General features: G+C 42.1%; 1 pseudogene; it reads right to left on the bottom strand.

The window, feature by feature from the left end:
• Positions 1-9,099: 9,099 nt before the first annotated feature.
• Positions 9,100-10,952, bottom strand: LOC134092136 (GTPase IMAP family member 9-like; annotated as a pseudogene).
• Positions 10,953-27,506: the final 16,554 nt, after the last annotated feature.

Below are 27,506 nucleotides of genomic sequence, written 5' to 3'. Positions count from 1 at the left end.
ACAAGAAGGGAACAGCAGCTGATGCAAGAAGCATTTCACAGAGTCCTCAGCAAACATGAGGGCGAACTCACGAGAGACACTGCTGCTGTCTGTCTCATTGTTTGCTCTCTGCGGTGGTGGACAATCGGTGTCTGAAACGGTCTGGTTGACAGGCAGGCTGACACTCTGGCAAGTGCTTTTTTTCAGCAAGCGAAGCACCTGCTTTGTGAGGTCCAGTGAAAACTTGTGAATTTCCCCACTGTTGATGAAGTCTTCTAACCGTGCAACAGCTTGCCCAACATCCAGCTCCTTTGCAATATCTGAAGCTATAGCAGGTTTCTGGGATGCACAAGTTTCCCTCTCCAGTGAACTTTTACAAGTGGCGACTGGTGGTTCCACTCCTGACTCAGATTCGGTAGTCACATTATCACCACTGTCTGTGGCCACCAGGCTCCTCTCAGATCCAGACTCCTCTTTGTGCATAGCGACAATTGGAAACACAAAATCCTCTGAATCTTTGAATGCGGTCTGAGAGTCTGTGCTGTGACTTTTGTCCGTCATTCCCGCTTGCTTATCCAAGATCAAGAACTGCGCGACTTTATGCTGTACTCTGGAGAACATCTCAGTGGCATAAAAACACAATTCTTCATCTTTGACTTCTGACATGGCAACAAGGACCTCAAGAACAGTGTTAATTGTGCCTGTCATGATGTCATATGCTGTAATAAAGTAGGATAAAACAGCTGGTTCGAACTGGCTAGCATCCACAAACGGACAGTTGACGGATCTGAACAGCACTCCGAGGACCGCCTTGAAAGCCGTCAGGTAAAAGTCAGCGGTGAGATGGAGGTGAGGCCCTTGGTTTAAAGAGCTGGCGTAGGGACCGAGCGGGAGTGTGCTGCTATAGGCCTTTGGAGAGGCCAAGAATTCCTTCATCTTGGCCACCACATGTAGCAGGTCAGTGGTTACTACAGGATGCTCACAATTGGGACATGAGCTCTCAATGACAGCCAAGATGGCACTCACCACTTGCTGTGTCAGGTCTGTTGCTTCCAACTCCATATGCTCTTTCTGATTCAAAAAGCTGCTGTCGTCTGGCTTTTGAGCAAAAATGTCCGGTTTACCCAGTCTTTTGGAGAAAACCTTTAAAGTCTCCTCCTCTAGTCGATAACACTGGGCCCTCCAAATATCACCAGACCCGGTGAATGGTCTGCTTAGAGCAATTTTTTCAATAGCCACAAGACAGGCTCCTTTGACCTCCAGAAGAAGTTGCACATACAAGGCATGGACGAGAGGTTTGTCCAAAGGAGACCTAGTAAATCAAATATTGTGAAAAGTTAGCCTATCAGTGGGCAATGTGTATATATGTTTCAAATGTTCTCTATATAAACAGTCACTTACTCTCTCACTAAGGAGTCTGTCGAGACAGCTGTGCCAGGTGAGTCCAGGATTTGGACAAATGGCATGAACATCTTGCATGCAGACTTTGACATTTTTGAAATAAGGCATAAGCATATTTCTGCAAAGTCCAGTCGCGCAATCTAAACAACACACAAGTTTATCAGAGCCAAGAAGCACACTAGGCTACAGAACAGACTAGAACATGTACATGTGGTAATGTAGGGCTTACAAGCCACCAACAAACTATTGTAAAACAGCTGCTGTAAAAACTTACATTAGGCATGCCTCCTGTAAAGACCTTCCACTGTCTGGGAAATTATATAAAACAAATTATTTAACAGACAGTATTCTGACAGTGGTGAGACATAGCCAGGATTGTCTAGGCCTATACAGGGCAGATGCAAGATTGAAAAACTCTAAGCTATATTGAATAAGAAACTCTGGGAAAGATAAGAAAGATAGTTAAACTAATGGTACATACTCATCAGTTAGTTTCTCAATGGCATCAATAACATTGTAGAGAACATCGTAGAGAACAGAGTCGCTGTTTGACACTTGTCCTCTGAGCGGATCTGAACGGACAGTAGGGTGTCCCTGCACTGAGCCGCACTCAGCCATTTTTGAAAATCCTTTGAAAAGACCAGTGTGGTAGAAAGTTAACATGTACAGCTTAATTGTCTAAGCATATCTTGCTAGTTTGTAACACCATCACTGTTTTATGATTAATTCGTTGTGTGAATATTGATTATATATTTTTTATATATCTGGGTGAGCTAATATAATATCTTACCTTTCGCTTACAATTCGTGCGTCGTGTAGACCTATTTGAATGATAATGGGACATCTGCTGAAGTAGGACTTTGCATGACGTCTTAATTACAGTATTCCCAGCCATTATGACGCACACACCTGTTCGGAAGTTGTTGGCCACATGTTGGCCTCACATGAATGGTCGCCCAGCGAGACAATAATCCGCATAGCATTTAGGCTTCATACATAGTACCTAGACGGAGATTCAAGCCTACTTTCTTTCTGGGCTAGTTGTTTGCACCACATTATTAAACGTATTTACGCTTACTTACTCGTTAAAATTCTCTGTCCAATCATGTTTCCCACAGTTGTTTGCAATAGCCTACATCCCGTGACACTTGGTGGCAGTGATGCATAGGCTAAATAAATGTGACGAGACAACGCAGCTCAAGGCCACGTACACTAGCGAAAGTTGATGCGCTATACGGCCCCTACAAAGTAACAATGACCAAAAAGTTAGGTAGCCTATGAGCTTTGTTGGACAGTTATACTAGAAGTATAGTGATTGTTGATCACATAGGGCCTAACTGAGTGATGTGATGTTGATATACAGTAGCCTACTTCTGTCCTCAGCCCTTAAGCTGATAGCAGCTCAGGTTTTGGAGATACCAGACAACATTTTACATTGTTATCGATATTATTGTTATTGTTATTATTATTACTATTATGAAATGTATGTGGGCTTACCAACTGTTAAATTTGAACTATTGTAATGTTGATATTCTGTGAGTCGTTTCAGACAAAAGTGTTGTCTAAATGCTATAACCATATAATCATAACCATAAACTGGCATCAAAATACAACTTGCCTGATATTTGACCTCAAAACCTTGAAGATGAAGTAGGAGCTCCTAGAAGAGTCATGCATGAGTAAAAATGTTTAAATGGCCCTTCTGTCCAGATCTGTCACATTTAGTGCATCATGGAATGATAAACATGATTACGAAAACCCGGCAAACTTAATAATTCAACTTGGTGATTATTACGTAGGCAGGAAAGCACTTATTAAGTTTGTGGAAATTATTACATTTGTGGCCAGAAACAGTTTTTAAGACATTATTAAATTGGAGTATTGTGTTTGAAAAATGAATATTTTCACATTTGTGGTTTAATACATCTAATCTAATCACACAATAAGTATTGTGTGTGTGTGTGTGTGTGTGTGTGTGTGTGTGTGTGTGTACACGTTACTTGGCCAAGAGTGGAACAGAGCCTTAATCATATGGCTTAAAGGAGAGAGTGTGATATCTTTGCAGCGTTTGTAGAACTAGATTCCCTTCTTCATCATGGCTGTGCCAAACTGCATCACCATTGCCAAATGGAACCTCTTATTGGTATCTGAGCTCTGCCACCAACAAAATATCTGAACACTTTTACAACAACACATTTTTCCCCCTTTTATTTCAAATATAAAAAGGAAACATAATAAAATGACTTCTTTTCTCTATTACTTTTTGAAGCATGTTTGCAGAGGCTTGGTAATAGACAAGAAGAATCTGGTGAGCATGTTGCGCTTCTTTGGTTTCTTTGCTGCTGTGTCAGGAGTAGGGGCATTTTCTATCTCCTGCGACGTGGAGGCATGTGGTTCACCTGCAAAGCACCAGGACAGTGTTCAAAAATTACAGCTTATCAAGGTTCACACGAAACAAAGCCTATATACTGAGAAGAAAATCGTAATAATGATAATACACAACTTACTGATGATGACCACTGAAGATGTACAGGTCAGGTTCTCCAGTGAATGATTTCCTCCAGCTATGTCCAGTGGACATGCCTTGGTTGGTGCCAACGGGCTCACGGCATTTGTCCCAGAGAAATACTGTAATTCAAGAGCAAGCTTGTTATGTCACTTTTTGCCCTCAGTGTATTCAACACACTATATGACATATGATGCTCATGGACTAAGAAATTGCCTCGTGAGCCAAACATCACCTCAGATGCACAATAACATTACAGGTTAAAGAGCAGCAAAATATGGAAACATTCTGACTTTGGGCATTTGACTGTACCTTTTTAGAGATCCTCTCTTTAGGAATCTTTGTTTTAGGTAAGATGCAAAGTTTTTGCTTCCAGCTCTTTTTGCTCCTTTCCCTTTCTTTTTTAGCGGCTGACTTTGAGTTGGGGTCATCAGTTGTCTCAAAACGACTGGTGGTGTCAGCTGCATCCTCCGAGTTTCTGCTTGTGCAAGGCAAAGCTGGCTCTGGTGAAAAGCTGCCCATCACCTGGTTCACAATAACCTCCCTCAGTAAGTCCACTGTTTCACGCAGGGCGTGAGAGGAACAGATAGTGTTCCCAGAGCAGCTCTCATGCGCTGCCATGGCCATGCAGGGGTTGGAACTCCACGTGCTCTGGATGAAGTCACCTGGGTCACTCACTTTGCTCGGACAAGAAGGGAACAGCAGCTGATGCAAGAAGCATTTCACAGAGTCCTCAGCAAACATGAGGGCGAACTCACGAGAGACACTGCTGCTGTCTGTCTCATTGTTTGCTCTCTGCGGTGGTGGACAATCGGTGTCTGAAACGGTCTGGTTGACAGGCAGGCTGACACTCTGGCAAGTGCTTTTTTTCAGCAAGCGAAGCACCTGCTTTGTGAGGTCCAGTGAAAACTTGTGAATTTCCCCACTGTTGATGAAGTCTTCTAACCGTGCAACAGCTTGCCCAACATCCAGCTCCTTTGCAATATCTGAAGCTATAGTAGGTTTCTGGGATGCACAAGTTTCCCTCTCCAGTGAACTTTTACAAGTGGCGACTGGTGGGTCCACTCCTGACTCAGATTCGGTAGTCACATTATCACCACTGTCTGTGGCCACCAGGCTCCTCTCAGATCCAGACTCCTCTTTGTGCTTAGCGACAATTGGAAACACAAAATCCTCTGAATCTAGATTGAATGCCGTCTGAGAGTCTGTGCTGTGACTTTTGTCCGTCATTCCCGTTTGCTTATCCAAGATCAAGAACTGCGCGACTTTATGCTGTACTCTGGAGAACATCTCATAAAAACACAATTCCTCATCTTTGACTTCTGACATGGCAACAAGGACCTCAAGAACAGTGTTAATTGTGCCTGTCATGATGTCATATGCTGTAATAAAGTAGGATAAAACAGCTGGTTCGAACTGGCTAGCATCCACAAACGGACAGTTGACGGATCTGAACAGCACTCCGAGGACCGCCTTGAAAGCCGTCAGGTAAAAGTCAGCGGTGAGATGGAGGTGAGGCCCTTGGTTTAAAGAGCTGGCGTAGGGACCGAGCGGGAGTGTGCTGCTATAGGCCTTTGGAGAGGCCAAGAATTCCTTCATCTTGGCCACCACATGTAGCAGGTCAGTGGTTACTACAGGATGCTCACAATTGGGACATGAGCTCTCAATGACAGCCAAGATGGCACTCACCACTTGCTGTGTCAGGTCTGTTGCTTCCAACTCCATATGCTCTTTCTGATTCAAAAAGCTGCTGTCGTCTGGCTTTTGAGCAAAAATGTCCGGTTTACCCAGTCTTTTGGAGAAAACCTTTAAAGTCTCCTCCTCTAGTCGATAACACTGGGCCCTCCAAACATCACCAGACCCGGTGAATGGTCTGCTTAGAGCAATCTTTTCAATAGCCACAAGACAGGCTCCTTTGACCTCCTGAAGAAGTTGCACATACAAGGCATGGACGAGAGGTTTGTCCAAAGGAGACCTAGTAAATCAAATATTGTGAAAAGTTAGCCTATCAGTGGGCAATGTGTATATATGTTTCAAATGTTCTCTATATAAACAGTCACTTACTCTCTCACTAAGGAGTCTGTCGAGACAGCTGTGCCAGGTGAGTCCAGGATTTGGACAAATGGCATGAACATCTTGCATGCAGACTTTGACATTTTTGAAATAAGGCATAAGCATATTTCTGCAAAGTCCAGTCGCGCAATCTAAACAACACACAAGTTTATCAGAGCCGAGAAGCACACTAGGCTACAGAACAGACTAGAACATGTACATGTGGTAATGTAGGGCTTACAAGCCACCAACAAACTATTGTAAAACAGCTGCTGTAAAAACTTACATTAGGCATGCCTCCTGTAAAGACCTTCCACTGTCTGGGAAAATATATAAAACAAATTCTTTAACAGACAGTATTCTGACAGTGGTGAGACATAGCCAGGATTGTCTAGGCCTACAGGAGAGATGCAAGATTGAATAACTCTAAGCTATATTGAATAAGAAACTCTAGGAAAGATAAGAAAGATAGTTAAACTATATGGTACATACTCATCAGTCAGTTTCTCAATGGCATCAATAACATCGTAGAGAACATCGTAGAGAACAGAGTCGCTGTTTGACACTTGTCCTCTGAGCGGATCTGAACGGACAGTAGGGTGTCCCTGCACTGAGCCGCACTCAGCCATTTTTGAAAATCCTTTGAAAGGACCAGTGTGGTAGAAAGTTAACATGTAGGCTACAGCTTAATTGTCTAAGCGTATCTTGCTAGTTTATAACACCATCACTGTTTTATGATTAATTCGTTGTGTGAATATTGATTATATATTTTTTTATATATCTGGGTGAGCTAATATAATATCTTACCTTTCGCTTACAATTCGTGTGTCGTGACTTATCTGAATGATAATGGGACATCTGCTGAAGTAGGACTTTGCATGACGTCTTAATTACAGTAGTGTTCCAAGCCATTATGACGCACACACCTGTTCGGAAGTTGTTGGCCACATGTTGGCCTCACATGAATGGTCGCCCAGCGAGACAATAATCCGCATAGCATTTAGGCTTCATATATAGTAGGCTACCTAGACTGAGATTCAAGCCTACTTTCTTTCTGGGCTAGTTGTTTGCATCACATTATTAAACGTATTTACGCTTATCGTTAAAATTCTCTGTCCAATCAATCGTTTCCCACAGTTGTTTGCAATAGCTTACATCCCGTGACACTTGGTGGCAGTGATGCATAAATAAATGTGACGAGACAACGCAGCTCAAGGCCACGTACACTAGCGAAAGTTGATGCGCTATACGGCCCCTACAAAGTAACAATGACCAAAAAGTTAGGTAGCCTATGAGCTTTGTTGGACAGTTATACTAGAAGTATAGTGATTGTTGATCACATAGGGCCTATACTGAGTGATGTGATGTTGATATACAGTAGGCTACTTATAGCAGCTCAGGTTTTGGAGATACCAGACAACATTGTACATTGTTGTTATCGATATTAGCCTATTGTTATTGTTATTATTATGATGTAATTTATGTGGGCTTACCTGTTAATTTTGAACTAGGCTATTGTAATGTTGAGATTCTGTGAGTCGTTTCAGACAAAAGTGTCTGCTAAATGCTATAACCATAAAGTTGCATCAAAATACAACTTGCTTGATACTTGACCTCAAAACTTTGAAGATGAAGTAGTTTTTAAGAAGATTAAGGAGAAAAGCCTACTTTTCGTAATTTGTGTATCTTGTTTCGTAGTGCATTTCTTGGCAGTATGAAACATTAAAGGACTAATTTATGGCAAGCCATCCCCCTTCTTACAACGGCATATAACAACAGAAGCATATGGCTCCTAGAAGAATCATGAGTAGAAATGTTTGAATGGCCCTACAGTCCAGATCTGTCACATAATTTAGTGCATCATGGAATGAAAAACATGATTATGAAAACCCCACTGTTGAGCAGCTGAAGTCCTATAGGGCATGAATGGACAACAACCGGTCTCCCCAGTCTCCAAATATGTATGTTGTTTAAGGAAGGGGTGATGCAACATAGTGATAAACATGGCCATGTCATGTCACAACATGTGTTGCAGACTCAAAACGAACACATATTAAAAAAAAAAAAAAAAAGATAAAATGTCTGTTTCAACAATTGATATGCTATCTTTGGATTCTGGGTTGTAGAAGAGCTGTTACCAGCTTTGTCATTCATATCAAAGACTTTTTTTACAACCTTGTATATAAATTCAGGTAGAAGGTAGTCACAAGTCCTTGGCCTAATTTCAGTCACTCACTATCATAAAACCACTAGAACAGCTAATTGCATGCACCACACATACACCTTATCCATGTGAAGAAGGATTCATCATAACAATGTAATATAAGACCTATGGCCTATTTTTAGCATCAGTTTTAGACCTATTTGAAAGATTTTGCATTGTCTTCCTGTATTGCATAATATGGGCGTTGTGTGACATTCACCACATGGCATACATTTCTTGAATCAGATGAGATTCCTAGAGGAAGGATATATTGTGGCTCTCAGGCTGACTTAAATGGAAAGGTTTAACTCACCAGTGGAGCACATTGCACCGTAGGTTAATGACTAACAATTGCATAAAACAGGTATTTAGATTAGTATATCAACTCGATTGAAATCGAATCAAGGGCCTGAAACTCTAATCAAGAAACTCCTTATAGCAGGGAGCAAAAAAGAGATAAACCATGTGAGCGAGTAAAGTAGCTAAGCATTATCAATCTCCTATGTACCATTACACTTGAAAGTACATACTAGATGTACCTGCCACATGTCACACAACTCCCTCTTTTTCCACAAAAAATGGCCCTCTCCCACTTCTGTTTTCCTGTTCATTTATGGATATTCCTCCAAATCAAAACATTCACAGAATATCACTGCATACCCAGATAGCAAAACTACACAGGGCCGGAACTGGGCCACATCTACCACAACATTCGGCACGGATCTGCATAATGGACCTGATCCGGCGTCCAAACGCACGTCGGTCCAAAATTGTTTTGGATCCGTTTGACGGATCTGCGGCATATGTGGACTTGCACTCGTCCAGGTCATGCTTGTTTTGATTTGCTGTACCACTTGTGCTCTCACTAAGGGCCATCCTCAAGATTCAAAAGAGAGAAAGATCAAGACAGAAGAGACTGGAAAGCATTTGAGTTCTTTCTCTCTGCCTTTCTTCTTGCTTATCTTAATTCTAATTTTGCATTTAGTCGCAGAAGTTGTTTCATTTTTTATTTTTGTATGTCTCTCTCAGCACTTTGGAATATTTCACTGGTGTAGAAGCTTCCTCCATTTCTCTGAATCATTGTGTTGATCTTCTCCATCAGCTCTCTGACCTGAGAGGGGTCCTTGTCTCTGTTGTTAAAAACATGATATCCTCCATGACACTGACTGATGAAGTCACGGAGAGCTGGATTTCCGCTGATTAATTCCTCTACGGTGATGTCATCCTCCTTCAGATCGTCTCCACGTGTGAACAATGCCATGGTGAATCGTGCGGCTGCATCTCCAAAAGCCATCTGGATGATGTTCACTGTTTCAACGTCTTCTTTGGTGAAACGACCGGGCTGGAGCACCACCAGGAACACATGAGGACCAGGAGCAGCAAATGAGATGCATCTTTTCACCTCGCTGCCTCTGGTGTGGAACTGGTCAGGGGTGTCGACTACAGCCAGTATTTCACCATCTAACTGAGCTGATTATTTTTGACAGGTCAGTGCAGTAACGGACATCTTAGACTGAAAAGCTTTCCTCCTTAAGATGGTGTTTCCTGTTGCACTCTTCCCAGCACCAGACTTCCCAACAAGCACAATCCTCAGAGTTGGTTCCTCCTCTGGTTTCTCTTCACCTGTTGTAGAATTTCAAAAACATATTATGTCCTTTCTTCTTTTTCTATAATAATTCATGTGCCATTAGATTTATTTCCATCTTCACTGCTGATGTCTTGTTTTTTGCTGGCAACAGTCATTTCTCATAGCATTGGTGGCCATCTCCAAACATGTAGTGCAACCATGTTGTCCCTTAACCACCCTCGTCCATTTGTGTAACCCCCCAGCACTGTCTATTTAGATGAGCAATATCTGTCTTTATGTTTGGAAGGCGCAATGCCACAGAATGTAAAAAAACCACACAAATTGGTTCATAAAGGGTTCCTCTGACTAAATATAACTATTTTTATTCATACTTCTGACTCCGCTCATAATAAATCTGTGCTTATGACATCTTTCTTATAATATTGTCCCCAAGCCCCGGCAAGACACTTGAACACCTCACCTTTCTGAGGATCCATCACCTTGACATCTTTGTCATCTCGTGGTGGTGATCTGCTGAAACATTGGGATAGTGATTAGTGCCCTCTCTTCTGATCAGTATGTAACCTCGTACCTTGTACTCATTCAATTATTTTCGCATTTAATGAACTTGGTTTATATCACCAACAAGGAGGTTTTTGCTAACACTGCATGTTTTTAAGAAGCCACCGCCATTCATTGTGTGGGCAGTGGGCACTATCATGATTGCTTGATCATCCAAAAGTACTCGTTTAGACCGGACTTTCTCTTTCAGTTGAACTTCAAATGTCAAAATACTGTTTTCTTCTCCCCTTATTTCTCCTTAGGGTCCCTTGGGAGAAACAGGTGAGATCTCAGAGCTGTTTTATTTCTTGTGAGCCAAAGAGAACATTTTCCTTAGGGAATTTTCATCTTTTTAGGCTTTGTTAATGAGTTCTGGCTGCAAGTGCCTGTTTTTGCCTTGTGTCTCCTGTCTTCCTATATTTTCCTGTGATTCTCAGTATTTTTTTACTAAGTGCCTAGAACTCTCGTTTGCCTGTTCCTGTGTAAAGGAAAGACACAGTACAACAATTTTTTAATGACATTTGTGATATTTCTGTCTAAATGTCTGGCTATCAAGGCCGTGACAAATATCTGTTTGGTTTTGCCTTCTTCACTCACGGCAAAAAATGTGGGTGCTCAAAGCGGCTCTGCAGCAGACTCCGCCTCCTCTGTAGCGCCCCTGGGCCTCCAGTGCTCTGGGGGCTCTCCGCTATTGGATATTAAGGATTTAAAAGATATTAATGATTTAAATGTAATGACACAAAACACGTCAGGGCACTTTCATTTAGGTAAAGACCACTATGCAGACCTTTGCCTTTTTGCCTTTTACAACTCGCAATGTTAGCAAGAGTGAAAAAATTAACCAAATTAACATAAATAAAATCAATCTTTCATGTAAGCTAATAAACAGAAATGTAACGTTTTGAAAGCCGTAGACAAGATCATCAGTCATCACAAAGAGTGCAGTCATGAAAAGCAACAAAAAATGTCAGTGAAGTACCTGTTCCTATAGCATCATATTGGATCAGTGGTACTTTCACATGACTGATGCTGTTCTGGAACACTGATAAGCTTCCAACACAATTTATCAATTTGAGCTTTCAGAGCCTTCAATGTACAGGTTTTAAGAAAGCAAATCAGTAACTCACCGTTACTCTGAAGGTCCAGCTGTTCCTCTATCTTGATGTCTTTGTTATCTGATGATGATCTGAAACATGGATTCGTCAATACTCCCCTTTAGGATTGAAAAACACCCTCTTCGTACACATGGGTTTCTTTTCACATAACATTGCAATACTTGGTTAATATGCAATGCATCCTGGGCCGCATCTCAAAGACTGCCAACTCAAATGGTGTCCCCTGCATAATGTGCATCAATGGCTTAACTATTCACATCTCGTGGATGCTCACATTCAACTTGGATGCTCAACACTCAACAATACGCAGAGCTTGGATAGGCCTGCCCAGTTTAGTCAACTGTTTCATAGAATTCATCACATTGTTTAAAAAATATATATCTTTTGAAAAACTGTATCTTTGAAATTAACCTTATATTTAGGCTTATCGTTCACATTTTGTTTAACCTATTTTGAGAAACACTAGCTCTGATTTTTGAACTTTCACTCACAAGAATCACTCACAATTGCTGAAGCCGTTGCAGCAGGTTTCGCCTCCTTGCCCTCGACATCGATGGACCTCCAATGGTCTGGGGGTTCACTATTGTTGGAAGAAGACAGAAAGGGATTTTAATGACTAATGAATGACATGAAACACGTTAGGGTACTACTTCCTTGTTGCATACATTCAAGATCTTTGATTAAAACAAAGAAAACCAAGGTTCAGGAAAACAGTGATGTAATGGGACCAGGAAAATGTAATAAGGAAGTATCAAGGACCAGAAGCATAAAACATGGCAAAATTTGGCAGTCAAACCAAGAAATCCCAAAACCTTGATAGATTCACTGTGCCCATACGCACTGTGATATACCAACCAACCCCCCAGATTAAACTGTGATTTAATAAAGACTCAAACTCAAGTTCCGCTAGGCTGAACCAAAGAGAATCCTGTTTTGCAGTAGAGTAGAGAAGAAGCAGTTTGTCATGAAAGGTGCTGCATCATCACCCCTGACCCTGGCCTATGTATCATTTAACAGTTCAAGCTGAATTCTTTGCATAAAGTCAAGAAAAACAGCTACAATGGCATTTAGAGAGTGCAGACCTCTGCCAAGACCAAATGCTGTATCTCACAATGTTAGCAGTTAGCTAAGTGAAATTACATTTAATGGCCCACATGTTGCATCTCCATAACTATGTCGTTTTCTTTGACCCATGCTACAGCTTCACCAAGTCTCATAAAAATCGGACCATATCAACAAATAAACAATTCACACAAAAACATAACCACTTTAAAAGAGATAACAATGACAAAAGAAGGGAGCAGGCAGCGTTACCCATCCCAACTAACCTGGTTCATCGACCCTGTAAAAGGTGTGTCTGATGCTGTGCTCGAATGTCTTGAAGCACTTCTCGCAGAAGTCAAAGTTATCACAGTCCCTGCACTTAAACCTGGGGCCTTTGATTGGGTACATCTCACAGCCATCACACCTGATGTATGACAATTTACAGGCTAAAACATCACTTTTGAAATATACATAAAAGGAAAGAATGAAAATACAGAATAGTAAGAATACAATAAGGGCAGTAAGGCTATGTATAAATAGAAGAATAAATACAGTGCACATTTTCAAATAAATAGATGCTATGGGGTAGAGAAATGGGGGGGGGGGGGTATTGCAATATCAGTATAGACTGAAGTTTAAGATTACTGTAAATATAAACATAGTGCAAGGCAGTTCAGTGCAATATGGTACTAATAACATTGTGTGTGTGTGTGTGTGTGTGTGTGTGTGTGTGTGTGTTCTGTGCTCTGATGACGCATAGCTGCTAACAAAGTGATTTCCTATAAAGGATGAAGTGTTTATCAATCAATCAATCATACCCAGGGAAATAGGCTTACTAAGATTTTTGGATGACTTGTTGGCTACATTGGATGCTTAAGTGGAACGACAATGTGACAAGGATGCTAAAAGCCTTGAATAATTGGTGGCATGTTTTGAAAAAGCTCATGCCCGTTAATGGATTCTCAGAGGAGGAGTGGCAGAGGCATACCAAAAACATAAATGCACACAGGGCACTGGCACCACCTTGGGCAACAGGCAAGCTTCTGCAAAACAGAAAAAAAATTAAATGTAAAAATATAAGTGAAACTAGTCAAAAGGTACAGAGTACTCACACAAAGATGTTGCTCCCAAACTCATTTGATGCTCATTTGCTTAGGCAAACATCTGCAGGGTCCAAGCAGATATTAAAAGTTCCACTCGTGTCATATTCTCCTATCCCAGTATGTGAACACATATCATGATCATATTTTATCATATCCCCCCACCCTGTGCTACAGTACATTTTGTTCTTTTTGTTTTTGTCTATGTTGGTCTCGGGCACCTTTCTTACTTTCACACTTGATCTCTTGTTATTTTTCCTAAGTAAATATCTAAATTGATCCTTCTGTGTTCTAATCCATAGGGTTTTTTGCCAATTTTGAGCCTTCATTTGAGCCAAAATAGTGTTTGCAGCCTTGTAAGCACTACAATCATCAGAGGAGATATCACGTGTGTTGCGCAATAACTTACTTGTCTTCTGTAGCAGCTCAATGACTTGTTCTCTTCCTCCATCTTCATTGTCAAACACGTGAATTCTCCCTGAGAATCTTCTGGCAACGTCTTGGAGTGAACTGTTACTCTGCCTGATATAATCCTCCACTGAAGTCTTCAAATCGCCTCCACCTGTGAGGAGCAGGTAACTGTTCTCCATCCTGTGATCCCCAATGACTCTGATCGCTGCCTCCACAGCCTTCAGGTCCTCCTCAGTGAACTGTCCAATTCTGACCACCAGCAGGAACAGAAGAGGTCTGTCAGACCTGAGGACATCCTTGCAGAAGATGTCAACCTGTTGCTCTGATCCTAATATTCCTGGAGTGTCTACCACTGTTATCTGATTCTCAAACACTGGCGCTGTTTCTACATAGATTTGTTTGGTTATTTGTCCTGAATCAAATGCCGTTTGTCCTAAAATGGTGTTTCCTGATGCACTTTTACCAACTCCGGCTTTTCCTAGAAGGACAATGGAGAGACGATTCTCCATGACTGAACTGCAGAAACCTGATAGAGACAACAGAAAGAGCAGAGGATTAATTTATGGTAGAACAAAGCGCTATACTGTGACTGTTACCATTACCATTTAGAGACAACGTGCAACCTTAACCCAGTTTGTCTTCTTGACGTTGGCTAAATAGGGATACTGGAGAATGTTTCTATTCAACCTCAAAGCCTATTAAAACAGGCCCCTATCTTCTGTGCTGAATTATGGTTTATGGTTTGGTCTAATTGTATCCAATTAGAAAAGAATGTGTAGTTGATTATTTGATTATAAAGCTATTAGGCTATAATAACAAGGCCTACATATAGCCATTCCACACTTTTAACAGGGTAGCATACAATATAGCACTATATAGGCACACAGCCTCGTATGGTTGTCATGTTTTTGTTAGATTAATCAGGCCTATAGGCCTACATGCTATCTTTATAGTCTGTGCACATTAGTTATTATGTAATTTATGTTCAAGCATTAGTGTAGTTAACACCCTCTGTGTTTTGCTGCAAACCGTAGGCCCATGAACAAGTCATTCATGCCCTTGGGTTATATTCAGCCGTGTTATTTGCTGCAGTGGGATGTAGGCCTTCTTTAAACAGCCTCAGGTGCGTGCCAAATGCAAAATGAATTGACAAAATCGCTCTAATACACCAGTGGCTCGGCTACAGGACCAAATTACCTCTCAGACGTCAGATGCCTACACCTTCTAGATTAGTCAGAGAAGTGCTGGTAACACCTGACAGAACTGTGAAGACGCAGCAACACTGTTGCGCTTTCATTAGGCAGTCAGATCGTACTAACTCCTCAGCTATGCTGCTATATTTAGAATTACGTTTCACAACACAATAGTTAGAATAGGACGTTCTCAGTTCGCTCAAATTAAATTGATCACATCCTGAACTTGTGTGGTAGACTGTGCATTAGTTGTATTCCTGTATAATAGCATAATGGCTATGGATCGAGATATTTATCCCATGCGTAACAACGTTACAACAAAAATCGCTCCGTTCGGTTTCAGACCCGAGCCGTCCTGCTCACAAGTCCATATCTGGTCAAGTAGAACACTTCAGACAAACTAAAACGTCTAACGATATAGCCCTCGATGATGACCTGGAAACAGCTTATGTGGGACGAGGTAAGCTCCTTTTTTCGCTGCTCCTTATTCGAATATTCCATTCCACCTTAAATGTAGCGCCGCATGCTGCAATTATACTATTAAGCCTGTGGGGGGACTGTCACCCAGGATTAGGCTACTGTATTATTATGTACAGAAATATTCAGTTCTGGCAGACACAAAGGGTATTAGGTAGAAGTGTTTTGGTTATTATGTACATTTTACCAGTACTACAGTAGCCTAGGCTATGTCATGGGCCTATGACTCCTCCAGGAGACTCATTAGGTCAACAGCTCCAAGAAGACTCAGTGTAACGTGTTATCAATCCATCTGATATACGGATGTATTCAGGAAGCAGAATACTGTGTGGACTGTGGACCATAAATATGAATCCTGAACCTCTATTAACCGTTAGGCTATTAATGTTCGGATAAACACATGATCTGTTGATGGCTAGTACGGATATGTTATTGTGATGTGATGGTTTACACTGCTAGATCTTCCTAATAGAGTGAGTGTAGGAACCATATGATGGGCAATCCCTAGCCCACCTGTGCTAAAGCACTGAGGTACCCATACATCAGTAGTTTCACTATAGCCTAATGAAATCAGGTGTGATTCATGTGCTTATCATCTGAACTCATACTATGACCTTTTCACATCCACCTTGTGTGTTAAGAAGGTTATAAAACAACTTTGAAACACACACACACACACAGGTCCAAAGTCATAAGTCCTAAATTCAGCTACTATTATAACATGTGAATGTACACTTACAGTATTTGTTATCTTGATGTAAAAAGTCTTTCAAAACAATGTAACAGAAGACAATTATTTTCTTCCTTAATGAATCTATTCTCTAAAATCAATAATGTCAATATGTAGGCCTGTATCAGTCATTGCAGCAGACCATGCTGTCAAAACCATTGCATGTTATTACGTAGACCTACCATTCTGTTGCTATGGATCTGTGTACTGAGAGTGCCAGGAATTACAATGGTGATTAGTTCACCACCTTATCACACATTATTAATTTCTCCCATCAGATAAGATTCGGAAGATGTGTGGTTCATATCAGTCAGATGAGGGAGAAACTGCTCTTCAGGCAGACACTCATGGGAAAGATTAACTCACCAACAGCACATTGCACAATGTAGGTTACGGATCATAAATACATAACTCATAAAACTAGCATTTGGATCAGTGAGTATCTAGGTTCATATCTAATCAAGGACCTGTCAGAGAGAGGGGGGATAACCTTTCGTTTTAATGGATTTCATTGAACTCTACTCCACAGGTAGCCTACAGATCACAGTGAGATACAGAGAAATACATGCTTTGTGTTTGACTTAGAGGGGAATCGATGGCTATACATATTCAATATCACTTTACAGCCACAGGTGTTTATATGTGTAAAAATACCGTAGCAGTCCCTCATTACAATGATACAATGACACACAACTATTTGTCGCAGTAACCCAGTTGAAGGGTAGAACTGGTAATTTCATATATGGCCCCATGGTGGCGATATTGTATTAGACAATGTGGTTTGGATGATGTTTCTCTTTTCATCAATGGCACTTTTGGAACTTCAACCCCAGGCCTTCTCATTACTCCAGTTTTTACTGGTGAAAGTTACTCTCAAGCACCAGGAAAAAAGAAGCCACCAACCTCAAACCATGAAGCTTGGTAACATTTCTAGAGGATTTCTAAAGGAATCTCTCGCATGGGTTGGCTATACCAAACCTCTGCCATTCTTCAAAGAGTCTGCGATGGTTTCCGGATGGATTGAGTTTTGTTGTGAGTTAATTAGATGCCAGGTGGAGGGCAGCCCTGAGCGATTCACTCCACATCTGCTCCACTGCTGCCTTCAGCTTTATGATTTCAGGTTGGCACAAAGACAGCAAGTCAAACGCAGGGCGGTTTTCAACACCTCATTAACACTTCACATGTGCAGAGAGCATCAATGTATTATTGTAATATACAGTAGTGCAGGATTTGCTGTTTCTGGGAAGGTTATACTTCATCTGCGTGCATCCTTGGGGCGGCTTTCGATAGTAAATACACTTTTTTGAACATGGCCCTGAGTATCTCCAATAACTCTCAACAGATGTGTGATTTCTTAGAGAAACAACTCTGAGGCATTGGGAAAGGTGAGGCGAAGGCCAAAGAGTTTGTGTTGGACTCCTTTGTGTGTGTGTGTGTGTGTGTGTGTGTGTGTGTGTGTGTGTGTGTGTGTGTGTGTGTGTGTGTGTGTGTGTGTGTGTGTGTGTGTGTGTGTGTGTGTGTTGGGTATGTGTTGGACGTGTGTGTGTGTGTGTGTGTGTGTGTTGGGTATGTGTTGGGTATGTGTGTGTGTGTGTGTGTGTGTGTGTGTGTGTGCGTGTGTCTGTGTGTGTGTGTGTGTGTATGTGTGTGTGCGCGCACTACACTGCGTGTGGTAGCTCCTGAGTCCCCGTGCCTTGTCCCTGTGGCTATTTTAGCAGCTGGCATCAGCCACAGGTGCATGGGTCCTGCCACAGGCTCTCAGCCATCCGCTGCCTCATCTGTATCTTAGCTGCTGTGTATTTTTACACACTGATTCCTGTGCGCACAAATGGAAATTCAGTCACTATAAATAGTCGCTGTACTCAAATCAAAAGACACACATACACACACACACACACGCACATTCTTGTTTTCATTTCAACATTATCACGTGCGCACAGTAAAACAGCTGTGAGATCACATTGTGACAGTTAAAACAGAAACTAGGAGCCAAAAATGAGAGAATCAGCTTACTAAAATAACCTGTTATAAACGTAACGTAAATGTTTTCTGAACACTACTAATATTCTTTGCTCAGATCACAAGCTATCACAACTAACTCTAATTACCAACCCCAAAAAATCCAACCCCACTCTGATGAACTGAGGTCAAGTTGACTGATGACTTTTGAATTAGCCTCTGGAATGCAAACAAACGCAGTCAGAACTCGAGTGACCAATCTGAACTGAAACACCATGGCTATGAGGACCATGAAGGACGGACAGAAGGGTCACAGCAAAACTTCACCTTGCTCACCCCCATGTGAGGGTCTGGCGCCTTTAAAACAACACTTGATACCCAGCTCGGTCCTGGCACAGCAGAGTGGCATGGCTGCCTGGCATCCAGGAGGGTATAAAAATAATATACAGCATCATTAGAAGGAATCTGAGCTCTTTGCCAGGGCAACAGACCAGTGAGGACTGCTTATGTAATGCTGCTGCCATCAAATTACAGGGTCCGAAGAAAGGAAGAAAGGAAGGGAAGGAGAAGAATGAGGACGTCAACAGAGAGAGCGAAAGAAACATTTGCGGCGTTGTGAGGAGAAAAATAAAAGCTGGGTAACATATTGTTCCTTTTACAGTAAGAGGATTAAGTAAACCCCTTTGGAGCTTATCTTATGGTGTTGTTTAAATGTGATGTCCTGTTTAAAAACAAAGTCCCTCATTGGCGTTCTACTCTAAACCACACAAAAAAAGTCACAGTATAATGTTGATATGGGGAGAACAAAGTGTAAATATAACTCCATTTAGTGAGAAAGGATTTTAGGTTGCCACATTCTAGTCGCTTTCCTCTGAGAAGAAACACAAACATGGACGGAGTCAAGGGAGCCTGTTCTCCAATAAATGGAAGAAATACAACCCTGGAGGGGATCATATTTCAGCATGATTAAAGTCAGATATGGCCTCTTTAGAAGCATGGCCATAGACTTTGCAGCAGATCATAGAGATTAGAAGACGGTGGCATTAGTGAAGGGATCTCTTTTCTGTAGTCCTCAGACTGAAATGTGGTCTAGGCCAGGTTTTTCGGGCATCTCTTCGAGCAGGTACGTCACGTGTGCCATTCAATCAACCTGACAGCTCCTGGTAAGCTTCTGAACGACCATAGCAAACAAGTTGGATTGAAGTGAGTATTTTAAGCGAGACACTCCAGACTCTCAGATCTTGTCTTGACTGATCCAGTTATTTCTGTTCTCAGTAATAGTCAGTGTTATTATAGCCAGTATATCCAGAACATCTTCAGTTCACCACAGAGCTCTGACACACCTTGTGGATGTGTGTGCTATGGGGGGAGGGGTGTTTAGGGTGTTGCTGTGAATCACTGCTATTATTCACAGCACAAAATATTTATAGTTCTGCTTACATTCGTGTGTGTGTGTTGGGTGATGCAATTTCAGAAATCCTCAGGAATGTGCCTGCGTTTTTGAGGTGACAGGATCTCTAAACAGCAACTTCCCAACTATTGGTTGAGGTTTATACATTGATTTTGCTAAATTTCTTCAGTCATAAGGCTCACATATATACAGTATATATATATACATGTTTTATCTTGCATAAAACACTGTCCTGTGGTTTATACACAATGCAGCTAATACACAGGGAATTAATGTAGCTCAAAGTTATTATACCGCAAGCAAAAACTGATTTAATGCTGATTTTCTCTTGAGCAATTTACTGAAAATGGCACTGCCACAAGACAACATCTAAAACAGTGTAGTATAGGGACATGGAAGTGTTTCTATCTTTTTTTTATTTTATTTTATCTATTTTTTTTTCAATTTTTATGAAAAATACCATGTCCAGAATGATTCATACCCTTCCAAAATAATCAATGGAAAAGCCTTTATTTTGCCATCACAGCAACCACAATGTTTTTTGCAATAACCAACCCACTTTTTGCTTGTCTCTACACTGATTTTGGACCGCAACTGTCTTGTAACAGTTACCAGGTCTTTGAGTTTGGAGAGGTTATTTGCCATCACTCTGGCCTTGTGCTCCCTCCATTGATTTTTGATGGGATTGAGGTCTGGACTCTGGGATCATTGTGTGGTGTAATGGTCCAATGCTGCCTATTGGGACAGGTCTCTCGGCACACTGCCTGGTCTTCTCTTTCATATCCTTATTGTAGGCCCCTGTTTTAGTGTTACCATTTACTTTGAAATGGTCGCCAGGCCCCATTTGTTGAAAAACATCCCAAAAGACAAATTTTCTCGCCCCCACACTTGAAATGGACATGGTGTAATTGGGGTTTAATGCTTCTTTTTCTGCCAATCTCATGTCTACTTCAAGATTCTGAAGGATTCTACGATCCAGAATCATTGTGGAGACATGGGGAGGCTTGGTAGCTATTCTAAGAACCATGTTGAGCACTGCAATAAAGGTTTTTATTATTTAGGAAAGGTATGAATAATTTTGGACATGACATTTTTAAAGACGATATTTTGTCCCTGCCACACTTAAACCTTAAACCTTTTGTCATGTGGTAGTGACATTTCCAGTCAGAACAAACATATTCATAATTAAATCAATATTTGCCTGGGGCATGAATAATATTGGGCTTAATTGTGTGTGTACTGTATATCCAGACCTTAAGGAATTATAGTTTTGTACAATGTGTGTGGGCTGATTTTATTTTGTTGCAAAGGCCAGAATGATCATTGTGATGATGTGAAAAGAAAAGTACATCCGCGCATGTGTGTGTGTGTGTGCGCACATGTGCACTCTCAAAAAGGATGTGTTAAATAATACAAGCCATAAGCCTGAGGAAGAGCTAGTGGCTCAAAACGTTGCTTGTCAATCAATTTCACTGGGAGCCATATACTGCTATATCTAGCTATCTTTTTGTATGGCTTACGGCTCTTGAAGATCCTGCACCCGGGCAAAATTAACTAAGGATGTGCGTGGGTATTCAACTTTTTAAATAATACAATACAAACTGTGTTGTCCTTACTTAAACACATTAATGTGTTATTTCCAACACATCCTTTTTGAGAGAGTCTGTGTGTATATGTGTGTGTGTGTGTGTGTGTGTGTGTGTGTGTGTGTGTGTGTGTGTGTGTGTGTGTGTGTGTGTGTGTGTGTGTGTGTGTGTGTGTGTGTGTGTGTGTCTATGTGTGTCTGTGTGATTTATCTATAATAATTTATTTAATACTTTCTATTTAAGATGTGACTTAATTAATAGTCCTGTCTCTCAGTCCATGACCACAGTGATTGGAGCGAGCTCTCAGGCCGTCATCGTGGTCCCTCTTGTGGCTTTGAGAGTGAGGCATACAGTATGGCCTGCCCAGCTAAATGGGGATGCTCTGAGGCAGCAAGCATACAGTACACAGGGCAGAGAAGTGAGTGAGGAAGAGGACCAAGCAGTGGGAGATAGCAGTGAGATAAGTTAGATAGTTAGTTAGTTTGTGAGGTAAGTTAGTTAGTGTTGCACATGTTACTGCTTCTTGTTTGGCGAATTATGTCTTTTTTTTTATAAAAGGCTAATGGCTCAGCTTACAATTTGTGAAAATGCACAAGCAAGCTATCTGTTGACATTGTATACTTGTCGGATTTTGTGTGATTCTGCTTATGGGAGACTAAGATTTTTTACTCATGAAAATATGCACATAAGTCCCCCACTTGAATGTCCCTTGGGCCAGCTGGTGTTCGGAAATAGCCCTTGGTGGGTGTGTGTGTGTGTGTGTGTGTGGCACGAGGGTGGCAGTGTCTTTTGCAGGTGACATGTGGAGTCAATAGTGACCTGGCAGTATGAGCATTGGCTGCCCCCACGGGCAGCAAGGTTACTCCCGGGCAAGAAGCGGACATTTAAAAGGGAATGTAAATCATAACTACAGCACATGTCATAGTGTGGGCCAGGGACACATACCCAGCCAGCCACACACACACACACACACACACACACACACACACACACGCATACACATACACACCCTCACACTCACACACACACACACACACACACACACACATACAAATACACATACACACACTCATACACACACGCGCACACACACACACACACACACACACACACACACACACACACACACACACACACACACCACACCACAGTGACTGACCACAAAATCCATGACAGAGAGATAGAATTTATATGTGACACCATATACTGTGTTAATCTGTGAATAGGTGTGTGAATCATGGGAAATCAGGCCGTATAGGATTCTTCTAGGGCCAGAAGAGATTCCTGAAGAGCACGTAGCTGCTGCATTAGCAGCACGCTCACGCACCAGACGGAGACAAAATGGTGTCACGGTTTCCACTCCGCCGCTGGATTGATTACACTGACCTGACACAGAGCAGAGCTAAATCAAGGGCCCACCGACAAAGTACATGCCAAATGCTGAAGCCTGCTTCACGCGGAGTTCTACCTGCACTGTGACTGTCAAGCTCTCTTCTTCCTCCTCCTCCTCCTCCTCCTCCTCCTCCTCCTCCTTCTTCTCACCCTCCTGATTTTCCTTCTGAAAGAATGTTCCATCTCCAGGCCTGCTGGTGGGCCCTTGCGTGGTGTCAGGCCCTCTGCTGATCACCTGACTGAGTGGCAGGCGGCTCTGGCAGTGGGGCCGGTAACATGAGGCCGGGCCCGTGTAAGGAAGAGGGGATCAGGTCGGCACGGCACTGTGCTGGGCTGCGCTGGAACGAGAGGGCAGAGGTTCACCCTACATGGACAGGGAAAGGGTATCTGGCCTGATGGGACATGTCTCTGTTGGTCGTGTCCTTCCTCTCTCTTTCTCTCTCTCTCTCTCTCTCTCTCTCTCTCTCTCTCTCTCTCTCTCAATTAAATTCAATTCTATAGAAAACATTGACAAAATGTTCTACAAATCATTAATTGTACATCTGTATCAAAAGTAACTGACAATCTCTCTCTCTCTTCGAGTCCTGTGGGTAGAAGAAGATACAGATGAATGAATGCCCCTGTCCCACTACTCTCCTGCCCTCCGTTGCGTTGCTATGTAAATATTCTGAAAGCAGATGTGCATTTCATTTCTTGTGTCTATTGGAAGGCACTGGGTTTGATCTGGTCTGGACGAGACAAACGGCCAGCGACTTATGGGATGATTAAAGAAAGACACATGCTCGGTTGGCATACACACACAGTGTTAAAGATGATCTGTCTGCAGGTGGCAATGGGTTTTCAGGTTTCACTAATCCCTGTTTCTCCTTCTCCACATCCAGATCCAGCTGTCACCTCGTCCATCATTAAACCCTGCCACAACTGAAAGATGAGCTCTATCCCTTTTTACACACACACACACACACACACACACACACACACACACACACACACACACACTCAAACACACTTGGACACACATAAATACTTCACATGACATTCAGTAGATTGCTTTGTCATGTCTTGTTTACAGTAAGAATGATGTAGATTTGAATCTGTCTTAGATGACTTGAGTATATGAGGACCAAAATCAAAATGTCATTCATGTCTGTCAGATTTCACACCCAAATCCACACAGTAGTTGGCACACTTGCTGTGTTTAGTCATTAGCCAATGGCAGATTAGTGATAACTTTATGAGGCTTTCAATTCTAATGTTGACGACAGCATATGGTTCCTCAGGGCTTTTAGTGTCACTGGACGCTCACAGCAGGATAAGTAGTCAGAGGGGGGCTATGATGGGGAGAGGGAGCCAAGACTGCTGTGCATGGTGTTGGTTGTCCAAACAGCCATCTTCCCAGTGATAAAGAGCCAACTGTCTCCACACAAGCACGCTCACACACACACACACACACACACACACACACACACACACCCTCACACACATTTCTTGCTCACACCCATCTCCCTATAAAAGTTATTTTTGTAGTGTTCAATAGAGACAGAGTGTTCCCAAAGGTATGAAGCATGGATGCCACTTCAGTTAGTACACAGTTGATTCTGAGACTGAGGATGAAATATGGGTCACATGTCATACATCTGATGGACATTTCTCTTTGATCCGGCCCTGTTGAGAGAGAGAGAGAGAGAGAGAGAGAGAGAGAGAGACTGATCCCTTATTTTGTAAAAATAATTTCGCTGTGTTCTGTTCTGTTATTCGTACCACGTTTCAGCGTTAGTTGTAAGCAAATGTGACCAGTGTGGACTCGAACAGGGAGTTGTGTGCTGTGTCACTGTGCAGTGTATCAAGAAGCAAAGAATGGACAAAGTGTTCCTTGCCTGTTTATCGTTCCTTGCTGGTGCTGGTTGGCAGGGTGCGTGGAGAACATGATGTTTTGGACTCTGGGGTGTGCTGTAGCGTTTGTGGACTTTGGCTGGTGCGATGCGGCGCTGCGAACAAACTTGGGGGTCTTTCAGAATGGGCATTGTGAGAAAACAAGCGTGTGTTTTTGCGGCTGTGCATATGTATCTGCTCGTGCTAGTAGTGTGTTTGTGTGCGCGTTCTGTTTGTTTTAATTCTCGCTATGTTGGGACAGTCCAGGGCAGATAAAAATACTGGATGCCAGCCAAAAGTCTATGTCTGTATTCCTGTCACTCAGACATATTTAGTGACCAATGCTCGCCCTGCATGTCTGAAAAAAAAACCCTGCAATGTTTGCGTGCCCTGTAAGAAACACTTGTATTATAAGCTGTCACTAGATATCAAAAATAGATATGCTGTACAGTAAAAGCTGCCTGACGAAGGCTCATGATGAAATACTGTTTTCTTTTGAGTGGCATATGTTTTACTTAACCTTCCTTTACAATTAATTTGTTTATTTATTGCTGCACGAGTCTTAAAATAGCAGCTGGCGTGTGGTCAGTCCATTTCTGCTGGCTGAGAGGGGAAAGGGGATAAGAGAGGACATGGTCTCCCTTTCTCTCTCTCTCTCTCTGTCCTTCTCTCTCTCCTTCTTTCACTCTGCCTCCCTCTCTGTCCTTCTCCCTCTCTCTCTCTGTCTCTCTCTCTCTCTCTCTCTCTCTCTCTCTCTCTCTCGTCCTCCCTCTTTTGACAGGCAGAGGGGGTATACATGCGGATGAACTGGCTGTTTATTTGCCTGGCAGAAAGTGTGAAACCCACAGAGTTTTCCACCCTTAAAAAACTCGCCAATGATATTTAGCTCCGCAAACAGCACCTCTGGAACAAGGGAGCCTTTATATAGACAGTCCGTCAATAGGAACCAATAACAGGGCCTTAGCTACTTAAACTTGTTCTCGAGTTCCCATTTAAAAGGCTCTTAAAAGTAGCTGTGCACGTTTTTCTTTCTTTTTTTCCCTTTTTTCTTTCTTTTTTTTTTCAAAGAGCACTTGAATGAGCTTCATGCTTTATTGTGGCTTCGGATCGGCAGCACTTTGCTTCTGAATAACTTAAGTGTTTTATTCTTCCCTTTCCAATTGAAGGGAAACGATCTGATAAAGATCTGAGGAGTCATATATATTCTCACAGGAAAAAAGCACCTTCTTCAAAGCATTAAGTCCTCATGGGACTGTGGAGGTGACATGCAGAGAGAGAGCAAGAGAGATGTAGTAGGCCTAAGGTTCTTTATACAACATTATATCACAAGCTTGACGCTAAATGAAGGATGCAGGATGGAGTAGACGGAAAAAGGGTATGTGTGTGTGAGAGAGAGAGAGAGCGAGAGAGAGAGAGAGGCAGAACATTTGTTGTCAATTTGGTTGTTCTCCTCATGTGTGTTTAGATGAAAGCTCAAGTGGATTTACAGCACCTAAGTCATGCAGACATATGCTATAGGAATGTGTGTGTGTGTGTGTGCGTGCATGCGTGCTTGCGTGCGTGTGTGTGTGTGTATGTGCATGTGCATGCTTGTGTGTGCTTGTGTGTGTGTGTGTGTGTTTGCGTGCACGCACATGCATAGATGAACGGAAGACCTGAGATATGAATGGTCTTATGAGAATGCCTCAAAGCACTCTCAGCTGTGTGTCTGCGCATATATTCGTTTTTTGCGCACACATGAGTGTGTGTGTGCGTGTGTGTTTGTGAGTGCTTCTGGGAGTGAGCTGTTTTAACGCTACAAGATAACTCCCATGTTATTAACTGCTAAGTGACAGAAGCGACAGATCAATTGAATTGAATCCAATGGTTCGTATATCTAAAGCCCTGTCTCAGCGGAGATGTTCAGAGGCAGAGGGAGCTTCGCCAAACTGCACTCCAGCAGCAGAACAAATCAGTGGCAGCTGAATGATGATATCTTTATGCACGACTCTAAAATGCTCTTCTTGATTGGATTAGGAGGGCAAGGAGTCCAGTTGAAAGGGCAGGAAAGAGTGCTACACACTTGGGCTCATGGCTGGAGACGTCGTCAGGCTATGGAGACCCTGGATTAATCCTCACATTTATATCACAACTCCAAACCCTGCTGTTTACCTATACTAAAGGTCAGGAGTACAATGTGGTTTACATCCACCTGTATTAAGATGAGGATATCAAAATGGGAGAGAAAGAAATAAGTCAAAAGAATGAAGAAAGGACAGACAGAAAGAAGGAGAGAAAGACAGACAGACGAGGTGGAAAGTGAGGGAGAGTGAAGTCATGAAAAAAAAGCAAAATAGAATTCTAATGCCACCCACTGCGTCTCTCACATTAAAACAAGAGCACCAAACAAAATCACCTCTAAACTGGTTCTTTCTGGAGCATGTGGGGAGTATTTTACCTCTCCCCTGAAAAAAAAGGCGCTGGAGCCAGCCAAACCATGGGCCATTTTCATTCCGTGGACGAATCCTTACAGCCTCTCGGAGTACAAGCCAAATTTCGCTGGAGTCGGGGAGAAAAAAAAACAGTGTTTAAGGCCTCCGCAGAAATGCAGCATTCTTACCCAAGGCCTGTCTCTGTGCTGATCGCCCTGTTGCCTTGTTCCAAGCTGGACGACAAAAACAACAAGTTCCAAGAGCAACGGATCAAACGGGCGTCACATACAATCAACAGATGTCAACAATCACTCAAATAAAACAAAACGTAAGAGAATAAATGCATAAAATGTAACTGGTGAAGAATAAAATCATAACTTGTAGAAATGAAAGTCTCCATTTTCAGAAAACTCTCACAAATATGTAGAAAAAAAAATATTTTTATGACCACAATAGTCTTACATAATTTATTTGATTTGTTCATATGGTCTGAATATGGCTTGTGTATGTGTCACATGAAAATATGATAAGGTCCT

This window comes from Sardina pilchardus, chromosome 9, assembly GCF_963854185.1.
Source record: "Sardina pilchardus chromosome 9, fSarPil1.1, whole genome shotgun sequence".
In the NCBI taxonomy this organism is placed as follows: domain Eukaryota; kingdom Metazoa; phylum Chordata; class Actinopteri; order Clupeiformes; family Clupeidae; genus Sardina; species Sardina pilchardus.
Note: the sequence above shows the minus strand (reverse complement) of the source record. Positions and strands in the feature narration are given on the sequence as shown.